This window comes from Grampus griseus (assembly GCF_964374135.1).
Source record: "Grampus griseus genome assembly, chromosome: 8".
Lineage (NCBI taxonomy): Eukaryota > Metazoa > Chordata > Mammalia > Artiodactyla > Delphinidae > Grampus > Grampus griseus.
Genome location: NC_139002.1, coordinates 80,505,199 through 80,531,439, shown reverse-complemented (window position 1 = coordinate 80,531,439; position 26,241 = coordinate 80,505,199). Strand labels below are relative to the sequence as shown.

Here is a 26,241-nt window from a genome sequence, read left to right as displayed (position 1 = left end):
GGCTTTTTATGTATCTTTGCTGCCCAGGTTCTTTATTAAAAGGGTTGTTTTATGTGTGTAAGTTTGCTAGGGAGGGAACTGAAAACATCTGCAGAACCATGCAATGCCCTTTAACGGAACTCTTCTAATAAAAGATGTATCATTTTAAATGCGCTGAATTTTGATTCTGGTAATTCGTGCACTAGAGTGTCTATTTCGAGGCAGCGGAGGTATCATATGACAGCGCACGTCAAGGCACCGTGGAGCCCTCTCGTGGACTCCCACCCACTTTCCCATTCACCCGGAGAGTGCTGCTCGCGCAGCCGCTCCCCCAGGCGAGCTAGCATGAAATCTCCCTGCTGCCGAGATCAAATGGAGCTCTTCGCTCAGGGGGTGCGAGTATTACCTCCGCCATGCAATTTCCACTATCAATAATTTAACTTCTTTGGTGCAGAACAGAAGGAGTACATACCGGGCACCAAAGACTCCCCCCTACCACTTCTTTTTAACCAAAGGGAACGTGAAAAAAAGAGTCTGGGAGTTTCGGTGCCGAAGTCTTCTCCAGAGCAGCTGCCTTGATGTTTACTTTGACAAGTAGTGACTAATAAGGTGGGTTTCTTTTCTTTCTTTCTCTTGCCGTTTTTCTCTGGTCGGCTAGAAAGCGTATGGCTTGAGTGAGGTCTGTCATTGCCTCGGCTTCCTTGCTGGAGCAAGTAACTTGGTGTAACGTTATCTGGGGGCGTTCATTAATAAAAAATGCCGTTATTATCTTGATTGAATTCCTATTAGGCAAACTCCGGAGAGGTCAGTGCACGAACTCTGTTTAAGCCGCGGCGTGTTTAAGGTAGCGGAGTAAACCAGTAGCCCCCATGCTCCATGCGATTTCATTGTGTGCTAGCGTTTTCAAGCTCCGTCGTGCGGGAAGGTGCGGGAAGGTGTGTCCATGGCCCGGGAAACGTACGCCCTCTCCCTCAGAACTTGGGTGCCGGGATGGGGCGGAGGGAGTTGCCGAGGAGGGGAGCAAGACCCTGGGGGCTCTGGATTCGCGCTCGCTAGCTCCCGCCCCGGCGCGCACAGCCTGGGTTTACGCGGAGGGCGCGGGACGCGGGGTTCCCCGGGGCGGGGGCTAGGTCGCCTCTCAGAGCCGCGGGCGTGGCGCGCGGGTCCAGTTGGGTCGCCCCAGGGACGGGCGCAGGGCTTGCGGGGCCACGTCGCGGGCCCCCAGCGACTGGCGGAACGGGGCGCGCGGGCCCGGGGAGCTCCGGAAGCCCGGGGAGTCCCGGAGGCCGAGCGGGGGCAAGGGAAAGGCGCGGCGTCCCCTTTAAGCGGCCGCCCCGCACAGGTCTCGGTGGCGCGGGCGAGCTCGGGGGTGGGGGGGCGGGGGGCGGCGCCGTTTGACCAATCGAAGCTCAACCGAAGAGCTAAATAATGTCTGACCCGAGCTCGAGGCGCAGGCTGGAGCTCTGGGTCCCCGTCGCCGCCGCGCCGGGGCGCACCCGCCCGCTCACCGTCCCGCGCACCCCGTCGCGCCACGGGCTCCGGGGCGGGGCCGAGGAACCGGCCCGGCGCGCCCCCCTCCTCCTCCTGGAGAAGCTTTGATGAGACGCTTGAACTGCAGCTGCCACCCGCTGCTGTGGGGCCGGCGGCGAGCGGCTCCGCGACGGGGACCGGGGCTGGGCGCAGGGGCCAGGAGCGGGCCAACGATGTGACTCCGCCGCCGGGGACCCGTGAGCTTTGTGTGAACCCCGAGGTAGGCGAGCATCGGGCGTGGGTCTTGGCGCGGGAGCCGCCGGTCCTCCGGCGAAAGTTGGCTGGGGGCGGGGGGTCCTGAAGTTATGGGAAGAGGCCAGAACTCCTCCTTTCCTCCCTTGCACGAGTCCCGAGAAGGGGAGACTTTGAGTTGCTCCTTCGGAGCTTTCTCCTCCCACCCCACGATCCAGAGGGGCAGCCAGGACCCCCGAGGGAGAGGGACGCCAGGAAGCCCCGAAGTGGGGGAGAGAAAGCCAAGAGGAGAAGCAGAGCTGCGCGATGGGAGAAGACGGCGCCCCGGTGTCCCCCGAAACCCTTCCCCAGAGGCCGTGAGAGCGATTTAGGGCGCCAGCTGTCGGGGGCCCCGACTGAGGTGACGGGCTTGGGGCTGAGATGGGAATCTTTCCCATGGGCTGGGAGGTCCCCGCGCAGATTTCGGGGGGCCCCTTGCTCCCTCAGCCCGCATCCCCGTCCGGGCCTCCAGCCGGGCTGCACACTGTCACCTGCTCCCCAAGAGTTGAGATCAAAGCGGACTTATCCAGGTCCAGTACCAGTTTATCTCAGGAAACCTGAGACACTGCTGCAGCTCGGACGTGAAAGGGGCTGCGGGACTCCGGGGCTAGTTGTGCCCACACCTCTCTCCATCCCGTGCCCCTCCCTTGAGGCACCTTACAGGAAAGTAAAAAGTTTTTACTTTCGGGGGCTGGGAAGGATGTGTGTGTGTATTGGGGGGGGGGGACAGGTTGTGACTCGGGTAGGTCTCTGGGAATGCAGAGCCGGGAAGAGTAAATGGGTGAGTGAGCCGTGCCTGGAAAGAAATAGCTGAGGGTTGGAGGCTTTTTGCTCGACGGGCAGAGAAGGGGAATTGCAGACCGGTGGCACCCCTAGGAAAGAAAAGCCTTGGGGCTGCTGGGGTGAGCTAGAGTCACTGTTGGAGGATGCTGTGTTTGTGTGGAGCGGGTGGAGCGGGTGGAGCGGGGTGGAGGGACTCGGTTCGAGGGGCCCGAAGGAGGTGGGGGGTGGGGTGGGGAGAAAGGCTCTAGGGAAGGTAGAGGGTGCCCTCTGCCGGCCAAGCTGCCCCGAGCAGCTGCTGGGGGTGGGGAAGTGGTAAGAGACGGCTTTGCGGAATCCCTTCAGTAGCTGGTAGGAGGGACTTGTTGAATGACGCTTCTGACTCCCGACTCGGATGAATTTCGACTGGTTGCGCCTCTTTGGCTCCAATGCAAAAAGTTTTCCTTGAGCTGGGGGAGCTTTGACAGGCTACGGTTAGTGGTGTGTTAGGGATTCCTGGATCTCATTTTAGTGTCCTTCAGGGATCTTAACGCTTACTTCTCTACGTCAGCAGTAAACAGCGAACGTTTTCTGACAAGAATGCAGGAATGTTCTTGGCCAGAAGCAAAGAAAAGCATATTTCTGAGTGTTTATTAATTCTAGTACAGTTATCTTTTAAAGCAAAGCCATATGTAATTGGGAACGTTGATTTTTCACTGCATATAAGACTGCATATTGATTTCTAATAGGATATAATGTTATTAAATGAGACCTTCAAATTGGCTTGACTTTTGGGAAAATACCCCTTCTCCTTTAATTTTATCCCCCCAAATCTACTTTTTATATGTTCGTTATAAAGTCAGAGGCTTAAAAGTATATTTAAAAGTATATTTGTATATACTTATATTTTTTGCATTTTAATTTATTGAGGTATAGTTACAGATTTAATTCATCTAAACATGGGACCCCTCGATGTTTACATTATTTTTTAGGTTGAAGGGTTCTGAGATTATGGCATGTAGCACTTCAAATTATTATTATTATAAGTAATAGATCACAAAGTTTTGACCCTGGGAACCACACCCCTTTAAAACAGCCTCTAACTCCTGTTCCTTGATTTTGCAAATACCTTGCTTAAGATTCTTCTTTTGTAAGTTTACTGCTGGACTTGCAGCAGAGGTAAGAGAAAGGAAAGAGACACTTGTTGAAATGTAACCATACCTTTACTGGAATTTAAAACACATTGGTTACCCTTACTGGAATTCCAGGGCCATAAAGTCGTTGTCTTTTTTTTTTCTTCCACTTTATTTTGCAAAATGTGATAAATGTTGGTAAATATAGACCGGTACTAAGTATTATGACAGGAGAAGCACTGTGTATGTAGAGCTATTTTAAGTCATTACAGAACGTTTTCTATTTGTGAATGATATAAGCAGAAAGAAATGATTTCCAGATAAACAAGACTTACGTACATGTTTTGAAGCATTAGAACATTGCAGACACACTTAGACATCACATTTTTTTTTAAGGAAAATAACAGAGTAATTTTTCACATACCTTTGGAGCCTTTCATTGCCTATTCAGAGCTGAATCAGTAACTGGAAATCTTGTTTATTTTAAGATGATATTTAAGGTCTTTTGAGATTTATAGCAGGTCAACATTTGAATATCCAGAAAATAAAGCATTTAGGAACTCTGTTTTAGGATGTCTTTTCAATAAGTGTAACTTGCAAACAGAAGGAACTAAGAAAGTGATCATTTGCCTAAAATGCAATGATCTCCTCGAATGATTCATTTATACTATGTGAGTCAATTGCCTAAATCTCAAAATGGCCACAGAAGGGTGGGAAGGTGCTGGAATATTGCTGGTTCATTTTGATTCACCAGGAGAGAGGGAGTCCTGTAAATAATGCAAATTTCTAAAATCCCGGCTCAAAGTCCTTGAGTTTCCTGTTTAATAGGGGGCACCATTAGAATGTAAGTTATTCTCTTCTTCCTGGAATGGTTAAGAGTCCCAGCTTTTCAGTAGTCAAAAGGCATATGATTGATAATCTCATTTCTTTGCAACATAAATAGCTCTGGTTTGTAACTTAAACACACACAGCAAGCTGAGCACACCCACCTGATAGTACAGCAAAGAGCTTGTTTATGTTTTTGTACATTTGTCTTCAGAATCTTCCGTAAGTATCCAACACCTCCGCCACCACCCAACTTGGGTCACACACATCCATCCACAGCCCCTACATGCAGGTAGTGAATTTGTGGAATGTAGCAGCCAGCAGCTTTGGGTCTCAACCATAGACTTAATCTTCTACTGAGCTTCAAGAATATTGAAGATGTACACAATGGAAAGGTCATATACTAGTAGTTGATTAACATTTTAGGTTTTGGAGGTTAGTCCCAGAGTAGACAGAAGAACGATTTTAGACTGGTTGAATGAAAACAGCATGGAGAAGTATTGAATATATGAAAGCTCAACTCTGAATACGTTTTAAAATGAGAAGCACTGCTATTTCAGATGTCCATAATGCTGAATTTATTTTAATGGTTGAAACATAATTTTCAACTTTCATCTCCCTGTGTAGAAGATTTGTTTGTGTGAGGGGGCTAGCCTAGCCTAGCCCAAAGCATGTGAATATCTCCCTTCAATAATAGGGTAATTGCTAACTTGTCTCAACTTGTTGTCAAACAATTGTTATGGAGCACAGCAGTTTCCACTAATTGCAAAATTGCTGCTTAATTGAAGGACTCTCAACCATCTAGTGCAGCCTTTCAGCCACTGGCAGCCTCTGTAATCTCAGGCTGTGAATTGCATTTTAATAGAGGAAAGGAGGAGAGAATTCCGGGGAATTCTAGGTTTAAAACAACTGGCTGTTGTTCAATGGAGGAAGAAGTCATTTGAACGTTAAGTTGCATTGTGATAAATTTTCTTTGTCAGGATGAATAACATGCCCAGATCAGCATTTAGAAAGTGAATGAGTGAACTTCTTGGTTACACTCTGCATCCGTTTACTCTGTTTAGGATGGAGTAATGCCAAACAATAATTGATGTTGGCACGTGAAATCCGTATGTCATTTGTATGTGGGGTTTAACCCTAGGAGACAGAGGAAGGCATTGGTATTTTTAAGCTTAGACAAGCGTCCTCAAAGTCTCCTTAAACTTCCACTTAAGGCATAGAATTACTTAATCCTAAATCATTTTATACTTTAAATGCATCTCTGACTTTCCAGAATACTTATACTAAAGGCTTAGAAAAGTCATGGACCCATTTATTAAATATATGGAATCATTATTGATGATAGACACGAAACAATGGAGCTCACTAATATATGGACTTTGGAAAACCTTTTTGGGGGTGAGGGAGTGGCAAACACTCACATGTTTTCTAAGTGAACTGGAAGGTATTCTTATTTCTGTAAGAAAAACATGAATAAGAAGTATTTAAATGAAAGTACTCAAATTCAAGTACAAACTCTGGGACACTTATACTCTTGGTGAAATAAATCTGACCCAATAATACTGGATGCTAAGAAGTGACTCATTGCCTTGATATCTCATCTATATGTTGCCTAAAGTTTGAGCATGGTTCCATTAGATGAATTGGGGACTGGGTGTAGAACAGGAGAGTGACTGGGGGGAAGCAAAGTCAATTCACAAGCTTCAGTGACAGCCATAATAAAATAAAAGTTTATTTCCAAAGAGCCCAGAGAATAATGAATGTTATGCAGTTTTCCCCAGAGGTTCACTTGAAAGAACTTTTCATTGGTTGTCACGGTAGTAATGTCTTGATTTTGAAACCTCACAGAACCTAGTAGCTCTTAAATGTGCTTTCATCTTGGTTCCTTTGGTCTGACTGAAGCTTTAAGACGACCCTCTGTGTTTTTGACATGCCCCTGCATTTTAAAGGGATGAGGCAGGCAAAGGAAGATTCTTTAAATCTAAGACAGCATAACTAGGAAATCTGTAAAATCATATGGTAGAAAAATCACTTAACTTCAAGTGGCTTATTAAAATCAAACTAGAAGGCAGTCTTTCCTTTAATTACAACTAGTATGTATACAATTAAGATTTATGTGATGGAAATGGAAAGAAGATAAACGGACAGTTTCAAGGAATTTAAGCAACTCATCAAAAGTTGAAGTAATAGCGCCACCTAGAGAACAAAATCACCAGCTTTACCAGCCAAACAGCTCATTTGCCATATGAGCCATTTTCTAAGACTACAGTTACTAGGATTGCCTTGGCACCCTATTCGGATTTGGTGAGTGTATGTGCGGGGTGGGGGGTGGGGGTGGGGCAGGGAGGGGATGGCTTAGGATGCACTTCGGATTGTAGATGAGATTTTAAAACAGCCAGATCCATACCCATACCTCAATACCTACACTAAGTCCCTTTAACATTTTAATATTAGCCAGATGTAGAATAACCTGCCGGGAATAAAGGCTGGCCTCCTTTTTAACATTTATTATTTTCAAGGATATATGCTGAAGCATTGAGTACAAAGGTTCTGATTTTATTTACTTGCTACAGGCAATTCATTGCCCTTTCTGAGATATAATAACACCAAATAAATAGAGTAGAGAGACCTTAAAAATGTCTTTGATCTCTGATGATCTCATTTTAACTTTAATGATTTGAGAAGAATTAAGAGTAAAATAAAGGGTCATGTATGTGGCAAGACTTTAAACACCAAAAAAGTAAGGGGCGGGGAAAGGACAAGGAGAAGGCAATTTTAAGAGTTGCCTCAACCTTAGAATAAATAAAGATGTACATCTGAGCCAGCACCAAAACCGGTAACAGAGCCAGGAGCCAATAATTACAAATTAGCTTAAAATTCTTTGATGACAAAATCTGCATTTCATTCATTTTTGCATGCTTCCACAATAGTATCCAAAATGATTCTGGTAGCAGAAGAGGCACTTAGGCAAATATTGTTGAACGAACAAATAGATTGACTAATAGTTGCCTCAGATTCTGACTAGCAGTGTGGGCAATGAAGAAACTCTATAATTATAGAAAAATGTGTATTTGTTTTGCTGGCAGAGAGGCAGAAATTGGAAGAAATAAATGTAATAATAGTTTTGTTTTTCTAGTATGTATTATAACTGTCCTTTAGTTGGCTTAATTCTGAAATTTCTTATGTACAATTTGGCTCACTCGTAAAGTTGTCATGTTTGGACCATATGAAATGTTAAAGCTGATTTAGACAGTAGCAACTATAAAGCTACTGGTGGGGGCTTCCCTGGTGGCGCAGTGGTTGAGAGTCTGCCTGCCGATGCAGGGGACGCGGGTTCGTGCCCCGGTCCGGGAAGACCCCATATGCCACGGAGCGGCTGGGTCCGTGAGCCATGGCCGCTGAGCCTGCGCGTCCGGAGTCTGTGCTCCGCAACGGGGGAGGCCATAACAGTGAGAGGCCCGCGTACCGCAAAAAAAAAAAAAAAGCTACTGGTGGATTTTCGTTTAAATGTTTTCAGTTTTGGGGTACTGGTGGGCGATGCCAGTCCTTGTGCTTCAGGGAATGGAAAATGGTATATGTTAAGTTGGTTCCAATTTCTGGTAAGCAGTTAACCAAAGAAAGTCATTATATTGTCTGTGTCATGCGTAGAAGCAATCAGGTGCAGAAAACTTTACTTTTCAGGAAAAAAATTACTAAAAAAAAAAGCTATATATCTACAGCTTATGCGTACATAGAGAGAGATGGGGGTGCGGTGGGAGAGGGAGAGAGAGAGATGGACGGAAACTCCTTGAATAACATTTTTGCCACATGGGATTTGGTCTAATCGCTCTTGGTTTGGAGCTGTTACCATCAGCATTTGCTGCCTTTTCTGATACTTGCTTTCTGCTTTTGAAAACGGAACCTGTGCTCAGATTGAAACAAGTTTTTCTATCTTTTCACATGTTCATCTGTTTCTTGAATCATGGGGAGTGTTCTTAAACACAGATAGATTTCTTTTACATCACGCAGAATCTGAAGGCCGAGAAATTTGCTTCATGCTGCGGGCAGAGATGCTTGGTGGAGTCCCAGGCCACATTCCTAGAGCAGACTGGTGAAGGTGTTGTCTCTTACGCAACATGGGGAGAGCACATCCAGCATTCACACACTGTCTGATAATGTATCTGAAGTCACAGATGATGGGCTTATCATTCTGAAACATAAAGCCAGCAGGCATTCTGTTGGATGATAGAACCTGGATCATTTACAGTTACTTAAATGTAAAATACTGTGGTTAGGTTAAAAGTCAACTGTATAAATAGAGAGAATATGGAGTTGAGACAAGGTTTTGGGCGCTGACTTAGACTGTACAAAGGAAACTCAGACGTTTTAAATAACTGCAGGTTCAGTGGGAGCCAGTGGTGTGTGTGTGTGTGTGTGTGTGTGTGTGTGTGTGTGTGTGTGTGTGTGTGTGTGTTGGTGTGCGGTGGGGGGCTTTGGACGAAGCTATTGCGGTTTTGGTCTGTACTAGTAGAAGCCTAACACGCAAATGGAGAAACTAATAATTTCCCCCCATTTCTAAAGTAGACTATGTATGGAATATCTTCAGTTTAAGGAACTGGAATAGGTTGCTTTAGGTCCAGCATTGACAAATTGGTGTATATTGAGATCATTATGATCATGATGTATAGGAAGTTGGAAACCATTGGCAAGTGAGGAATGGCTGAGGGAACTTGGAATGGGTGGCTTGGGGACAAGGAAACTTAGGCTGCAATGGTGAATGTATTCTTTCTCCCTTAGGTAGTCTAAATCACATGATGGGAGGTACCTGGAAGGCTGGGTTAAGAAGAATTCTGGAGCTGTCCAGGCTCAATGAGAATGTTCTGTTTCTGCCCGCCATGGGTAGAGTGGCAGCATGTGTGACATGTTTTTGACGTCCTAATTTAGAGGACAGTCTTCACGAGTGTAAAGAACTGGCACATGGAGGAGGGAGAGGGTTTTTTTTTTATGTTGCCCCAGACAGCAGGTCTAGGACCAGTGATATAATTTAGGCACTGTACGTAGTATCTAGAAGAACTTTCAGTTCCATTTAATTAAGCAGATATTGCAGGCTCACTGCATACAAAGCACTGTGTTGAGGGAATTATGATCTAACAAAGAAAAAAAGAAGCTTCTTTGGAATATGATCAGTTTCCTGTTATAGATGTTTAAGCTGAGGCTGAAACCCATTCAGAAAGGACAGCTATTAACATGGGAGGTCAGAGTTAGGTATATTCTGAAGTACCTTTGTACGCCTAAGTTTTTCAAATATATTGATCATATCATAGGTACGCTCCTTATTTTGAGTTCATATACAATCCTAATGACGATCATATGTTTCTGTCTTTGGATCCTCTACCTGAGGTAGGGGCCGTATCATGAACTGAGCATCAGAAATCCTTCTCATTTCTTTGCAAAGTGCTGGGCTTTTACTTTTTTCATGCTTACAAAAGTAATTATTTTTCCTTTGGATCAGACAGAATGGAATGTTTAAAAAAAGAGTCCTGATCAGATTCAGATGCCCAAATTGCTTAAGAAATTAGCTTTTGACATTAGATTTTTTAGAGAGTTCAGCAACTGAACTGAAAAAAACCCTCAACATTCACCTTCCCCTTCTGGGAACTGCAGAATCCTCAGCTTTCCAAAGAGTTTCTTTTTTTAAATGTAAACTGTCAAAACAGTGGACCCCTCCCCCAACCCCTTCAGGCTCCAACGTGGATGGAGTTAACTTTTTTTTTTGTAACTTATTTTGCTCTTCTGTAGATCATTTGGAGATTAACCAACATGGAGATGTCATTAAAATGCAAGTTTAGACCCTAGGTTGCATGGCCCACTCCTAGTACTCATGAATATTTATTCTTCATGGTCTCTAATACTGCTTTCAAATATTCATATTGTCAGTCATCAAAGCAAGCAGTTTACCGTTTACATCCCCCTTAGAGCATCACATATTTTATATATAGTTCATGTTGCTACATGTATATTTTCTCCTGTTTCAAAGCTTTTCTTTAAAAAAAAGTAAAAGCATTACATGCAGGGAATGATTCTTTTATTTATTAATTCATCAAGTGTTAATTGAGTGCCCAGTGGGTGCCAGGCACTGGGCTAGATGGATCCATCCATCTTCAGATGCCCCTGGATAAGGAACTCCATTGATTCTGCCAGGTAAGTCTTCCATTACCTCTTCATATACTCACTTCAAAAGAGTATTTTAAAAATCTATTGAACAAATTCTCTGAGTCATTTCAGAACTTCCTGCCCACCCTGTATTTTCAGTCATAGATTGTAATATTTTGGAAGAATTTATGTCACTTTTAAGAGATTAATCTTTTTTTATATATATAACAATCGGGTATCATTTCATGTTCAAATTAAGGCAACAAAAATGCTTGTTAGTGTCTTAAACATTTTGCTATTATTTGAGGATATTTCAAGAGGAACTCTTATTTATTTATTTATTTTTGGGCTGTGTTGTGTTTTCGTTGCTGCCCGTGGGCTTTCTCTAGTTGTGGCGAGTGGGGGCTACTCTTTGCTGCGGTGCGTGGGCTTCTCATTGCGGTGGCTTCTCTTGTTGCAGAGCGTGGGCTCTAGGTGTGCGGGCTTCAGTAGTTGTGGCTTGCAGGCTCTAGAGCGCAGGCTCAGTAGTTGTGGCGCACCGGCTTAGTTGCTCCGCGTCATGTGGGATCTTCCCGGACCAGGGCTTGAACCCATGTCCCCTGCATTGGCAGGTGGATTCTTAACCACTGCGCCACTAGGGAAGCCCTCAAGAGGAACTCTTGTAATGATGCTGGTAGAAGCCACAGTAGAAGGAGAACTTCTGGACTAAAGATGCTGTTCATTTCCACTGATGTTATGATGGATTTTTTTCTGTACTTACAAGGACATGTTTGGGCCTTTTAGTATTCAGGAGTGTGTCTTTTATTTTGCAGTGTTTATAAACCCTGTGTGTTTCCTCCCTAAAGAAACTAAAAATGTGAAAATGCTTCCATTTACTAGAAGCTGGTTTCATGATTATGCTGAGTAAGAAAAAGAAGGAAAAATCAGTGTAGTAAATACTATATTGCCTTTAAACGTTAGTCAATAACATGCTTAAATGGTAATTTTTTTAAGAGTTTCCTAAAACCACTTTTCAATCCATTGGGTTGGTCTCCTTTCACTGTGAAGTCAGGAGGTGTTTTTGCTCAAATACATGGAATAAATAAGAATCCGTATGTAGTGTTTGTGGATCATGTAAATATGTCAATGGAACTAGAGCACAGTTTGGTACCATCAACTCAGAAATGTTTAGCTTCTTGATATACTGAACAAGGAAGCAAATTTTCATATTCTCTTGTGAATCTCAAAAAAAAAAAAATCACAGGATCAGGAAGTGGTAATACCTCCCATTTTCCTTCTAATACCAAACCTATAGCCACATTTCTAACCTTCTCCTTCACTCCTGAGCAGGGCAATCAGAATAAACCATAAATCCATAAATAAAGAAAGAATAAGCCATAAATAAATAGTGCCAGGACTATTCCATTCATTCTTTGTTCTTTGAGACAAAATCAGAGGGTTAGACACAGGTCCTCTAACCTCCAAATTAGTGGTATAAATGTAAATAAGTACATTGTAGGACTTTTTTTTTTTTTTTTTTCCTGTAATACAGCCTTAACTTAAAATCCCAATGTGTAAAACAAAAATAAGCAGGGCTGAGTTAGTTGAACTGCAGGTGGGAACATCAGTGTCCTGTCTCCTTGACCTCGATTTAGCCCCTTGCAAGAAGCCTCTCGACACTCTTGTCTGCAAAACCCAGTTGGAAAACTGTTGTTCTAGAGAAAAATCAATAAGTGGAAATCCCAAAGTCTTAAATCTTCCTTCCTTCTTCACGAAAATCACTGTCCCCCTGCCCGTTCCTGTGGCCATTCTCTCGCATTGAGAGTTGTGTTCATCCGCTTGTTTAAATTATTCATGGATGGTAACTTGGTAACATAGATACGGGTATGTGACATTTTCCCCACTGCATAACTTTTAGAAATAATCATAGACGTGTAACGGCTGAGAAAAAAACGGTAAGGTGACCTTACCTTAAAGATTTTATTAATCATTGAAATTTATCACCATTAATAAAATTTATTTTAAAATGTTCTTCCTAAAATACCAGTATATTTTTCTGGTTTTCACATCCCTGGCAATGATTTTCTTAAAACTTTGAAGTGTCTATTATTCCAGAGCATCTGATTGTTCTTCAGAGTTAGTCTCATCTAAGAATTTAGGGGAACCCTCGCCATCACTGTTCCATGCAGTATCGGAGATTTTATATATATATATATATATATATATATATATATAAATTTATTTATTTTTTTGTTTTTATTTTTGGCTGTGTTGGGTCGTCATTGCTGTGCACGGGCTTTCTCTAGCTACAGTGGTCGGGAGCTACCCTTCACTGCGGTGCGTGGGCTTCTCATTGCGGTGGCTTCTCTTGTTGCGGAGCACGGGCTCTAGGCACGCAGGCTTCAGTAGTTGTGGCTCGCGGGCTCTTGAGTGCAGGCTCAGTAGTTGTGGCGCACAGGCTTAGTTGCTCTGCGGCATGTGGGATCTTCCCGGGCCAGGGCTTGAACCCATGTCCCCTGCATTGGCAGGTGTATTCTTAACCACTGTGCCACCAGGGAAGCCCCAGTATCAGAGGTTTTGACGACTTGCCCTAGTGCAGTGCCCCAGTAGACATTGGTACTGGGACCAAAAATCCCATCACTAACGTTCCTACATGATTTTATTGTCATATGTAGGTAAGATTGCACACCTCGGTAATAACCTTGTCCAAAGGTGTAGTGCTCCATACATTAAGAAAATGCATCCACACGTCTCATTCCACTTGATCCTATAAATAACCCTTTGAAAACCATTGGGCAGACATTATTCCTATATAACAGTTGAGGAAACTGAAGCTCAGAGTAGTTAAATAACTTGATCCAAGATGCACAGCTATAGAACCAGAGCAAGGATTACAGCTCCGTGACTCCTCCTAATCCAGCCCTCTGACCATCATGCTGGTTGTCTACAACCGTGAACTGCAGAATTCAGGTTAGAAACCGTATTTCACCCTTGATGCTTTAATGTGGGTGCCCAGCACAGATGGAGACCAGTGTTGTCACCCTGGCCTAGTGTCCACTCTCTAGAGAAGAGATTGGCAACCTTCTGTGTGCCAAGGAAGAAGATGATGATGGGAAGATAAGAAATGTTTTCTCTAAGGAGTTTTTAAATTTAGTTTCCTTTTTTTAAAAAAAACAAAAAACTCTTGAAAAAAGAGAAAAAGAAGCTCAACTTGTTCCTTGAGCTTCTTAGTTATAATTTTGCTTAAAGCTGAGGGTCCTGTAAGTGAACTGTTGGAAAGCATACCATGGAGCAGTGGTTCTTAAAGATGGTGATCATCAGAATTACCTTTGAAACTTAAGAAAAAATACAGCTATCAGGTCCTAATCTCTGAGATTCGTGGGTTTGGGCCAGAGCCTGGCCATATGTTATGTTTAGAAACTTCCACAGGTGGTTCAGGTGTGCAGGAGGTTTAAGAATTACTGAACTAGAAACCAAATAAATTTTAAAAGACATCATTTACTTCATCGTCCAAATACTTGGATTTGAGCATGGTTAGAAGGGGTTTGCAGTCTTGTAAATAATCAGAAATTCAGGAGCTTTGAGGTCAGAGGCCTGTTGAAGATATTCTTCTGACTTGAAAGATAGTGCGTAATTGCAGACTTCCATGTGAGAGCAGAAGGCCTGGCACAACATTCCTGGGCCCAAGCGTCGAATTGGATTCCAAGGCCACCACTTACTTACGAGGTCTAGGCCCTTGTACAAACTACTTCCCATCTCTGTGCCTCAACCTCCTAACAGGGTCATGGTAGGGATCAAGTGTGTTAATACATGTAAAGTCCTCAGGACAGCGCTTGGCATAGTAAATGCTTAATGAATTTCAGCCACTGTTGTTATTACTGGCACTTTCCAGCCCTAAAAGAGTACCTTTTATGACTTATTGTCAAGACAATTAAAAACTGTATCAGCATGCTCCATGCCTAAACCTGCTTCACTTGGTACCAACGGTGACAAGACCAGAACTCTTTTGTTGTAATCTTTGGAGGCTAATTTGTTTACTCATTGACTTGCTCTTCCTTTCATCCATCTGAGTCCTACTCATTCTTTAAGACCCAGCTCGAATTTGACTTCCTCTAGAAAGACTTCTGCCCAAGAGAAACCTGTTCTATCTGGATTCCTGGGTCATCCATGGTCTCTATCTTACAATTTAATAGTTAATCATATAAGCAATAATTGCACAACTATTAAAACATTATTGGGTGTCTTCTCTGTATCAGGTTCTCTGCTAGGAGCTGTGGATGTGATGTCTTAGTCGAGAAAAACATTCTAGAGTATCCTGCTTAGGATGCTTACAGCGTGTTCTACATTGAGCTGTAATCGTTGGCTCACGTGTCTAAACTGTTCTGCATCCCCCGCCCCCTTTAACAGTGAAGTTCCAAAGGCAGGGATTCTCTCATTCATTTTGGTGTCCCCAGTATCTGTGCTCAGAGTATGTCTAATAAGTGAACAAAAAGTTAAAAAGTCCATTTTAGGAGAACACTAAGTCATAGTCATTCTAAGCAATAAGTTTGACAAGTTGATATCCAAACAAGGCCTTCACGCATAACCCAGCCATGGAAAGATGGGCAACCTTTGTAGCTCTGGTGGGAGAAGAGGCCAAAATGTAGCTTTAAATACATTTGTGGGGTTTTTTTTTCCTCGTGGAATAAACATGGGCTACAACTTACTTTTCTTCACATGAGGAAATGACAGAAACATAGCCGGTTATGACCTTCAACTTCAATCAAGTGACCAGAGCTCTGCTTATGAAACATGAGCTTGTATCCTTGACACTGACATACACCTTGGAGGTGTTAACTCATTGTCCCTGTGTGCCTGTAAACATTTTTTTAAGAATTGTTTTTGATCTTGTGAATCTCTAACTAAATGATTAACCATGTGATATTGACCATTTGGAGCGACATTGAAACACCTCCCTTGAAAGCTATTGACAGTTAGCTGGGAGTGTGCCCACCTCCATAATTGATTTTCTTGTTGTATTTGAAAATCAGTGAGGATTTAAACTCAGGATTCAGCCACTTGAAGAATCTATTAAGAGTCACCAGGTTAATTATTCCTGCTTTACATGAAGCTTCCTTGAAAATGATTTTCTTAAAGCAAAGCACATCTAAACTTGGTAAGTTCTTAATAACCTGTGCTGAATGAATAAATGAATCCTTAACTAAAACAGAGCATATTCTGATTCTTAATCAGAATTAGTTTAAGCCTCTTGTGCAAAAGGAGACTCTGACTGGAAATAATATAGGATAGTAAGCCTCCTAGGGAAATTTCTGTAAGGAAGCATGGTCAACTGAAACATGAAGCTGAAAGTGAGAGGACATTGCATTTGACCCAAAGTGGCCTGGGAAATTCTTAGCAAGGTCCATCAAAGTCATTAAGTGGTGGTCTCTGCATTGTACGGTTTAGACCACTTAGACCTAATTGGAACCAGGCACCTTGCACAAGGACCTTCCTTAACCGAAGTAGAAAGGAGTTCTTGGGCTTCCCTGGTGGCACAGTGGTTGAGAGTCTGCCTGCCGATGCAGGGGACACGGGTTCGTGCCCTGGTCCGGGAAGATGCCACATGCCGCGGAGCGGCTGGGCCCGTGAGCCATGGCTGCTGGGCCTGCGCGTCCGGAGCCTGTGCTCCGCAACGGGAGAAGCCACGACGGTGAGAGGCCCGCGTACCGCAAAAAAAAAAAAAAAGAAAAAAGAAAAAAAGAAAGGAGTTCTTTGCTTTCTTCTGAGTTCCAAAGAGACTTCTGGTTTCCAGACCAGGTGTCTAGATAGCAGTACCAAGTTAGGGCACCGACAGTGAACTTCCTCCTGTGGTTATTTCCTACCTCTTGGAACGGAATGGTTCACTTCAAGAAGGTGAGAGAAGCAACCTTTGGGTTTTCATGATGAGTTTAACATTGTGGTCCAGCTTTGACCATCCGTTTAAAGGGAGATCTGCTTTCCAGATGACCATAAATATGGAGAAGAGAAGGTTTTCTTTCTTTTTTTGTTTGTTTGTTTTTTGAGAAGGTTTTTTTCTTTTTTGCCTTTTTAGAGAGTGTTTTTCTTACCATTTCTAAATTTGGGGTAAAAGGTGGTCTCCTAGGGAGCAGTTTGCATTTTATTTTGGAGGAAGGTTGGAGGCCTGCCTCTGTGTGACAGGCGCATGGCTCCAACAACTACACTGCTCGCAAGGATAAGGGCCATCCTTTTGGATCATTCATTTGACATTGATCTTGCATCTGTATTCAGGTCTGTACCCTTTAAGTTTGCTCCATATATGTTTCCCTAATTTCCTGTTAAGGCTTCTAGAATTTGCAGTATATTCAATTGCAGATGACCGCATATGGAGTCATTTAACCACATGTCTTAATCTTCAAAGTCTTTCTTTGTCAGCCTGCTCTTGTGTTCTGTTTACAATTAGATTCCGTCTTTTGGGAGTTTTATTTCCTCCCCACCATCTAAGTGTCTCAGAGACTTTTGGGAATGGGTCTTGTTCTCCGTCTGTGTCTGGCCATGGTCACCCCTCAGCTTGGTGTTGTGCTTTACAAAGGTTGTTTATAGGGTTGCCCTTTAGAGTGTATAGAGCCCTTTTCTACGTGTTGATGACCCTTGGCAGGATGCTGTGACAGGCAGGGTGAGAACTCTAATCCTCCTTCTGTCACAGAAGTGAGGCAGCAGAGTCCTTGAATTGGCTCACCCATGAAGGTTCACCCATGAATTTGCCCAATTTGTTGGTAAAAAAATGGCCAGTTCTCAGCCATTTTATAGGGTCAAGTTAATAGCAGGTGGGAAAGGCGGACCAGAACTCAGGTCTTCAGTCCCCAGCCCCAGAGACAGTCCTTTATATCCAAGTGTCCCACGTTAAATTGGTTTCCAGAGAAATGTCCCAGAAATTGAGATGGTTCCCCCAAAGACTTTTGGTTTTAGTCACCACCAGGACCTAGAACTGGTTAAATCTCTTGAGTGTCTGTTGCATCAGAGCAGTGTGGGAGATTCTTTGGTGCCGAAAGTAAAGCCACTGGGTTAAACATTTTTTTAATTGGTTATTTTTAATTTAAGTTTTGATAATTTATTTACATGATTCAAAAATCAAAATAGTATTAGAAAGTCTACGTTGAGCTCAACACCACTAATCATTAGAGAAATGCAAATCAAAACCACAATTAGGTATCACCTCACACCGGTCAGAATGGCCATGATCAAAAAATCTACAAACAGTAAATGCTGGAGAGGGTGTGGAGAAACGGGGACCCTCCTGCACTGTTGGTGGGAATGTAAATTGATACAGGCACTATGGAGAACAGTATGGAGGTTGCTTAAAAAACTACAAATAGAACTGCCATATGACCCAGCAATCCCACTACAGGGCATATACCCTGAGAAAACCATAATTCAAAAAGAGACATGTACCAAAATGTTCATTGCAGCTCTATTTACAATAGCCAGGACATGGAAGCAACCTAAGTGTCCATCAACAGATGAATGGGTAAAGAAGATGTGGCACATATATACAATGGAATATTACTCAGCCATAAAAAGGAACAAAATTGAGTTATTTGTAATGAGGTGGATAGACCTAGGGTGTGTCATACAGAGTGAAGTTAAGTCAGAAAGAAAAACTAGAACCATATGCTAATGCACATATATGGAATCTAAAAAAAAACGGTACTGATGAACCTAGTGACAGGGCAGGAATAAAGATGCAGACATAGTGAACAGACTTGAGGACACAGAGGGGGGAGGGAAAGCTGGGACGAAGTGAGAGAGTGGCATTGACATATATACACTAGCAAATGTAAAATAGATAGCTAGTGGGAAGCAGCGGCATAGCACAGGGAGATCAGCTTTATGCTTTGTGACCACCTAGAGGGGTGGGATAGGGAGGGTGGGAGGGAGCCTTAAGAGGGAGGAGATGTGGGGATACATGTATACATAGAGCTGATTCATTTTGCTGTACAGCAGAAACTAACACACCATTGTAAAGCAATTATACTCCGACAAAGATATATATTAAAAAAAAGAGGCTGCATTGAGAATTCCTGCCCCACCTGTGCCATGCCCACCTGTATCCCCACCCGACACATACCATCTGTGGGTGGTCGTTTGTATTCGTCTCATGTGAATACAGTGTGTTTTATGAAAATACAGTAAATATGAATATTGTTATATTCCCCCAGTTTTAAAAGATAGTATGTATATGTATACATCTGCTGATTGGTATCTTGCTTTTATCACTTACCAATATATTTCAGAGAGCTTTCCATTTCAGTGTATGGGAACTAACTTGTTTACAGTTGCACAAATTCATTGTAAGTATGCACTATAGTTTATATACTTTCCTTTAGCTAGAAATGGGACTCCTTCTAGCATTTTTGCTCTTCTATGCCTTGTTGCAATTAATAACCTTGTGTATGCATCATTTTGTATGTATGCACCTACCTATTGCCGTACATTTATTCTCAGAAGTGGAATTGCTGGATTAGCAGGAAAATTCATTTAAAATTTTGATAGGTATTGCCTTATTGTCCTGCAAAAAGGTCTTGAACTCTTTGTACACCCACCATCAGTAAATGAGAATGCCTGTTTCACTACAGCCTCACCAACAGAGTGCATGTCAGTCTGAAAGATGAGAAACGGGAGGCGACCTTCTAAGTGAGGTCTCAGTCTCTTCCGAGTCCCCTGGTTTGCAGTGGGAATACTGCCCAGTTCCGAGAGCTGGTGCCGGCATCAGTTCCAATGGAAATAATGCCTCACCATGGCGTGGGCTTACGCCAGCTCTAGTGACACACATGGAATGGACCCACATTGCCACTTGCAGAATTTCCTGCAGTGGAAAGTTGAGCATGCATTCATTATTCACCCAGCTAGCAATACTGGGTCTAAAGAGCACAACAGTGTTTACTGGACTAGAAAAGGAAATTGTTCCACTGCAGTGCCCTGCGTACCAGGCTTTCAATGCTTGTTTCCCAGCTGCTAACCTTATTTCTAGGGACTGAGTTCAAGAGAGAGATCCCAAATCACAGAGGAAGTCTTGCTACATTTGGAGCTTTCATACCCAAGGGAGTGCTCTTTTGAGAAATAATTTTGCACTTACCCCAACATTTGTAATTAAATAATTAGTGCTTTATAAGGTAAAGTAAAACTATGGGATACAATGTTGCAATATTGCTAGACTTCCCCATTAAAGTTGTCGGGTAGTTTTCTGCATGTTACAAATAGGGCATCCTGTGAGAACATAAGATTTATAGCCTAGAGAACATCTCCACATGTTGAAGACCATATATTACACATCATCCTCGCACGACTCTGCCATTCCCACTGGTAAGATTGATTCTCCGTCTTATTCTTCTCTGAGGACAGTGTGCTCCGTTCAGAAAAAACTCACTTTAATTCCACTGCACAGAGAAGTGTGCTAAATGAGCCTGGCCGAATGGTCATTCAATCCAAACGAACATTCTTCTCTTTCATAGAATTTTTGAAGGGGCCACTTAAAAGAGGAAAACCAGGGCTTCCCTGGTGGCACAGTGGTTGAGAGTCCACCGGCCGATGCAGGGGACATAGGTTCGTGCCCCGGTCTGGGAGGATCCCACATGCTGCGGAGCAGCTGGGCCCGTGAGCCATGGCCGCTGAGACTCGCGTCCAGAGCCTGTGCTCCGCAACGGGAGAGGCCACAACAGTGAGAGGCCCGCGTACTGCAAAAAAAAAAAAAAAAAAAGGGAAAGCCACTCCTCTCTCCTATGTGGACTAGTTGCACTTGGGGAGTTAATTGATGACTGTATCTGCCCTACACAAGAAACACAAAATAATTCCTGGGTATAAGGGTGGACTGCCAGAAGCTAGCTGACACACCACTGACAAATGCAGATACCCATTTTCTTTTGTTAATACCTGTCAAGGCTTCACAACAGGCATTTCCAGTTTTGCTGTCAGGCTCCTCGCAGCTGCTTCTTGAAGGCTGCTCTCTGCCGAGGGCTGACTAAGGCCAGAAGCGTGGTGTTCTTTTATGCTATCATCTAACCCACCACACACGTTCAGGATGTCATCCCAGGGATATGTTCTGCATCAGCTCCGTGTAGCTGTGGGGTCCATTTTGCCTTAGTCGTTCACGCGGAGGGCCTCTGGGTATCAGTTTCTGGCAGAGAACATGCGTGAGATCTGAGCTCCATCACCCTGTTCCTTTGGCTTTTTTGACTCAATGGCTTCTGTTCGCACAGTCTGCTGCTCTGTCCATGCTGGGCCACCTGTTCTCCTGTCTTTGTGGTCCTAACTAGGTGTCTGAACTGCTCCCCAGGCATATATTTGACACTGTCTTGCCATACTTTTCACTCCCATCTCAGCCCCTCAGCTCTTTTCTTGAGTAACAGGGCAAACCTCATGGGTCAGAAGTGGGGTAACCTAGGCTACCAGGCTCCAGACTTGGAGGGGATTAGGTTGAGATACTGAAAAGAAAGGTTTTTATGTCAGAAGTTTTTTTTGGTTTTGTTTTTTTTTTTTAAGACACATGGGCACTTGGGTCTTGATTGAAATTACAGTAAGTCCCCTACGTATTGAAGAGTTCTGTTCTGAGAGCGCGTTCATAAGTCCAATTTGTTCGTAAGTCTAACAAAGTTAGCCTAGGTACCCAACTAACACAACCGGCTATCTAGTACTGTACTGTAATAGGTTTTAATACTTTTTACACAAAAAATACATAGAAAACAAACACAAAAAAATAAAACATTTTTAATCTTACAGCACAGTACCTTGAAAAGTACAGTAGTACAGTACAACAGCTGGCATACAGGGGCTGGCATCGAGTGAACAGGCAAGAAGAGAGTTACTGACTGGAGGAGGGAGAGGAGGTGGGAGATGGTAGAGCTGAGGGATCCTCAGCAATAGGAGGAGGGCAAGCTGCAATTTCACTCACGCCTGACGCTGATGGCACAGGCTCTGGTTCCTCGCTGGATTCAATTCTATCTACCCTCTTGAAAAAGCGATCCAGTGATGTCTGGGTAGTAGCTCTTCTTTTCTCACGATAGATGACACGGTAGCACTGGATTGCGTTCTGAACGGCTGCTGCAACCTTCGTGTACTGTTCTACGTTCGGGTCCTGTGCCTCAAAAGCTAACAGTGCCTCCTCAGATAAAGAAAATCCCCTTGCCATTTCCTGAAGCATGAATCTCTTCGGTTCTTCAGTTCCTTCTTCTTCTTGTCTCTCTTCGTCCTTTCTCTGGGCCTCCAATTCCATCAGGTCTTCATTAGTAAGTGCCTCGTGTTGCACAGCAACAGTCCTGTAAAGTACACAAAAGCACAACCACTTGTAGAGGGTGCATGCACGTGACAGTGTACGTCAGACACATCAACTAACTTATGTGATTGGACATGTGAATGCACGTTTGCATCTTTGAAAGTTCGCAACTTGAAGGTTCGTATGTAGGGGACTTACTGTATTCTTACTCAAGTGGAGTTGACACATATATTTGGCAGTTATAGTTCCTGGTCTGAAAAGCATGTGGTTTTGTTCCAGTGCCCGAAGAAATCTTCTCAGGGGAAAATGTCCTGCCATTTCAAACAAATTACCTTCCTGCAGAGTTTTGACACTCTGCCCTATTAAGTATGCATGTATGGTTGGTACCTTGAGGGAATAATTCAATATTGGGAAGAGGGTAGTGAAGAAGAAACATTAAGATGATGTTCAACCTCTGTGGAATTAGCGTGTAAACAAACTACTTATCAGGAATGATCACATGCGGCTTTGCTTAAATAAATAAGCAGTTGGTGGAATAGACCTCCCTCAAAATATGACGCCACGTTCACCTCTGACCCCATGTGGAAAGAAGCATGCAAGCTAGCCCAGGTTCAGATTTCCATTTCCACCACATGCCAGGCATATGGTCTTAGGCAATTTACAAAATCGCTCTGAGCCTCAGTTTTCTCAGCTGTAAACTGTCAATAATTAGATTATTTACCTCATAGCTAGTAAATGTTAGCTGTTATTTTAAATCGCTTTTTAATATGAAGAGAAGTTTGATATTACTTATTTAACCAGCTCCCTAGAGCATCTTCCACAACTCACCCCCCCATATACAGCATTACCAATACTGTATTTATTTATGGTACTATGTAGAAACACAGCCCTCATCCCCTTGTTTAGATTAAATGTTTTGATGTTAGAGTTTGCGTGACTTCTGTAGGAATCAGTGTGGAGTGAAAAGGGTTGGAGCCAAACAAACGTTCTCACAGTCCTGATACTCACGGAACCACAGAATTGAATGTTTCCGTATAGGTACATTCTATGATGTAGATATTTTCTGACCAGCCATATGGATCTTTTGTCATCTGAGAAGTTAATATTTTCCGTGTATTTTATAGTACCTCTGGAGCACAGCCAGTTTCTGGAATAGGGTGCACCTGGCTCATTATGTGCAGGGCCCAGAAACCGGCTTCCTTGTGCTGTTCAGATGAACGGTGACACACAGAAGAGTTGAGGGCTGGGGTAGGGCAGTGGGCGGGGGAACGCAATTAGTTTTGCTCCTGCATTAAGTTACAAATAATGAGCACTTTCCTGTGTTTTACAATAAGCAATTAAAAGAAATTATAGAGGTGGATGCAAAAATAACCTGAAGGACAACTCGATGTGTGGAACCGCCAGTTTTCTCCACGTGTGGAGAAGGTTAATCCTAGAGAATGCACAGAACACTGCGTTGCTACAGAAAGGGTTGCGTGTCCACACATGTTTGGCCTCTACCCACACGCTTCTGTATGGTATGACTGTGCATCCCAGAAGAAGGGCTGTGGTGTGTGCATTTGTGCTTCAGTGGAATTTAACAAACCGATTCCTGAAAATGGTCTCATAAAGGTGAGCAACAGAGCTGCTGGCCTTCTCTTGCTAATTTTATCTTTCCCCTAGTATTTCTTGGTAGTAGCTTTTAAAGGAATGTTATTCTTTTGATTCTAGAGGCAACTTATCCTCCGTTCAGGTTCTTCCCCCACCTGTTTTCACCTCTCTTGCTTTTTTTTTTTTTTTTCTCCTTGCTTTTTTAAAAATTAAAGTTCTGTGTTACTTCTGAGGATAGGGTCTAATCTAGAGAGAGGTCTCTTCATCAGGTGAGAATTACCCATCCCATTCTCTTTGTACCCCTTCTGATTTAATGACATTGAAGTTTTCCAGTTTGGACCTAAGATGGGTCTAATTATGTACAGATATTCTTTCTTTATGGAAATTGCTCAGGTAACTAATTAACCACAGGCATACATTGGCTATGGAAATTTTCAGGAGCACCATCTGTGGAAACACTGAGAAAGGTATACCTCTACCACAGCTTTGGGGTCCATTAAGAGTGTGTTTGTATGGGGACGGTGTCTAGTGGGTGTTGGCTCACAGCTGTCAGAATCCCCACGGCACCTCCTGGCAGGAACTCAAGAGTGTCCAGCAGCACTCTGAAAGCAACCTGTCGATTTGACATTGCCGGTTCTGAAAGAAGAGACTGAAATAGGACAGACGGTCTTAACTTTCTTCCTTTGCCTTTTTTTTTTTCCGATTGTAATTGTTCTGGCATATTCCCAGTCTCCACATTGTGGCCGACTTCTTAAAGGTGGATTTTCTTTATCCTCTGGTTTGAATTAGTGCATGTTCTCCCCTTAGGGACAAAGAATGCAGTTGTGTCACCCTTGCATTTTTTTTAGACAGAGCATGCTCCTTCCTGGATCCAGGAACTTGGAAGACCATGTTCTACTGTGCTTTCACAACAGCCCCTGTCAGTAGGTGCACCTTGTTTGTGATTTGGAGAGGCAGTCCCTTAGCTTTGTTGACATCTGTACTGGGTGGGGCTCAAGGTGGATACTGCCTGGGAAAATAGGGTTTTGTGGCATCTCAGCCTCATCTCACCCACCCATTTGCCAATGATGTAACACTCACCCATTTGCCAATGATGTAACAATGATGTAACCCACGATATCAGGGTTCCCAGTGCGAGTCACTTGCATTTGTACTGGTGAACTTGGTGACTTCTTGGGGTTTGGTAACTAGCCATCTTTTTTAGTCCTTTGTAAAAAGCCTAAAGAGTGGACCAGTCTCTAGCAGTTCTGTTTATGAAATTACCCTACCCCACCGACTCCCTGATAATGTTGTTCAACTCAAAGTTTTTACTTTTCTTTGGAAATCTAACATTTTTTAAAAACCATTTTGGGTGCTTCAGTCTTGAAGCAAATGATCCCAGATGTTGGAACTCAACTGAGAAATTGGGTTGCTGCTGGGTACCTTATTGAAAGAGAGACAGATTTGGGTTGGAGAGGGGATTTTGATGCTTGGTACGTACGCTAATATACTTTAGGGTTTGGTTGTTTGCTGCTGTTGTTGTTTTTTGTTTGTTTTGTCTTGTTTTTGTTTTTATTTCTTTTGGGTGTGCCGTGGGGCTTGCAGGATCTTAGTTCCCCGACCAGGGATCGAATCCGTGTCCTCAGCAGTGAAAGCGTGGAGTCCTAACCTCTGGACCACCAGGGAATTTCCCCATTGCTGTTTTATTTTGTGAGTTTTTTGTTTTCTGTTTTAACTTCATAGTACTTGGTAGGAGGTAGCTCGATCTGTTAGTTTTAGGACAAGCGTAGAAATAAGAAATCTCCATTAAGTGGGTGAGTCAGTTCTTTCTGCCTCTGTTTCACCATTTCACAACAGAAAGAACTCAGGAGGATCAGAGACATCCGGCTGAAAGTAATATTAATGTGCCTGGAAATCTACTCGCTGCTCTAACTGATCACATCATTTCCAGTATCATTCTGATCATGTGAGTGATGTTAGGGTTCTAATGATCAGGGAGGCCAGTTATGCTTGTACTTGCCTTGTAGCATTGAGATAAAATTTAATGATTGAGTGGAAGTCCAGATTTAGATCAGTAGTACTCTGTAAATTCTCATTCAGCCTGTCACGTTTATAGGTATCCTGCACTTTATGGTATGAACACAACAGTGGAAAAGCCAGTTGACATAAAGGGAACCCAGATTTTACTTAACATTTCAAAAGCAGAACTATTTTGCTGCATAATAAATGTCCCAATAAAGCAAGTTGAACCAAGGAGGTTACTTAAGTTGATGTTAACCCTGCCGTTTTCCGTGTCTTAAGTAGACACCGCTTTTTAATTGAATGTTAACCGCCATTTGGTTTTATCACTTAGTCCGGTGCTTCTGAACTTTAGTAAGTATATGAATCACCTTGAAGTTTATGAGTCTTGTTGAAATGCAGATTCTGATTGAGTGGATGCTGTGATGGTTTGGAGGAGGGGAAGCTGAGATTCTGCTTTTCTTATTAGCTCCCAGGTTTTGCTAATGCTACTGGCCCATGGATCCCACTTTGAGAAGCAAGGCTTCATTTAATTTCCACCCATGGACACTTATCCCATACCTACATTTCCTAAAACTTGTTTCAGGCTCCACAAGTTTCTCCTTCTGTTGTAGTATTCTTAGTAACAAATTGGAATTGCATTAATACACTTAATTTATAGATGTAACACTCAAAAAATTATCTGAAGTTGGAGATTTAGGTTGCATGAAATGAATTTTGTACTTAAATTTTTTCTATAAATTCAAAGTCCATGTGTTTAAATGTAACTTAAATGCCTGTGTTACAATGATGTTTATATCTCCTTATTTACTATTTCCAGAGTCATTTTCCCTTTACGGG

At 43.1% G+C, this 26,241-nt stretch overlaps 1 protein-coding gene across 1 annotated transcript in view; it reads left to right on the top strand.

The window, feature by feature from the left end:
• The first annotated feature begins 1,653 nt into the window (after positions 1–1,653).
• BDNF (brain derived neurotrophic factor) overlaps positions 1,654–26,241 on the top strand; it is a 34,375-nt gene continuing 9,787 nt past the window's right edge. Inside the window, exon 1 of the mRNA XM_082661205.1 lies at positions 1,654–1,729. The gene's annotated coding sequence lies outside the window, so the exon portion shown is untranslated. The remainder of the gene's footprint in view (positions 1,730–26,241) is intronic.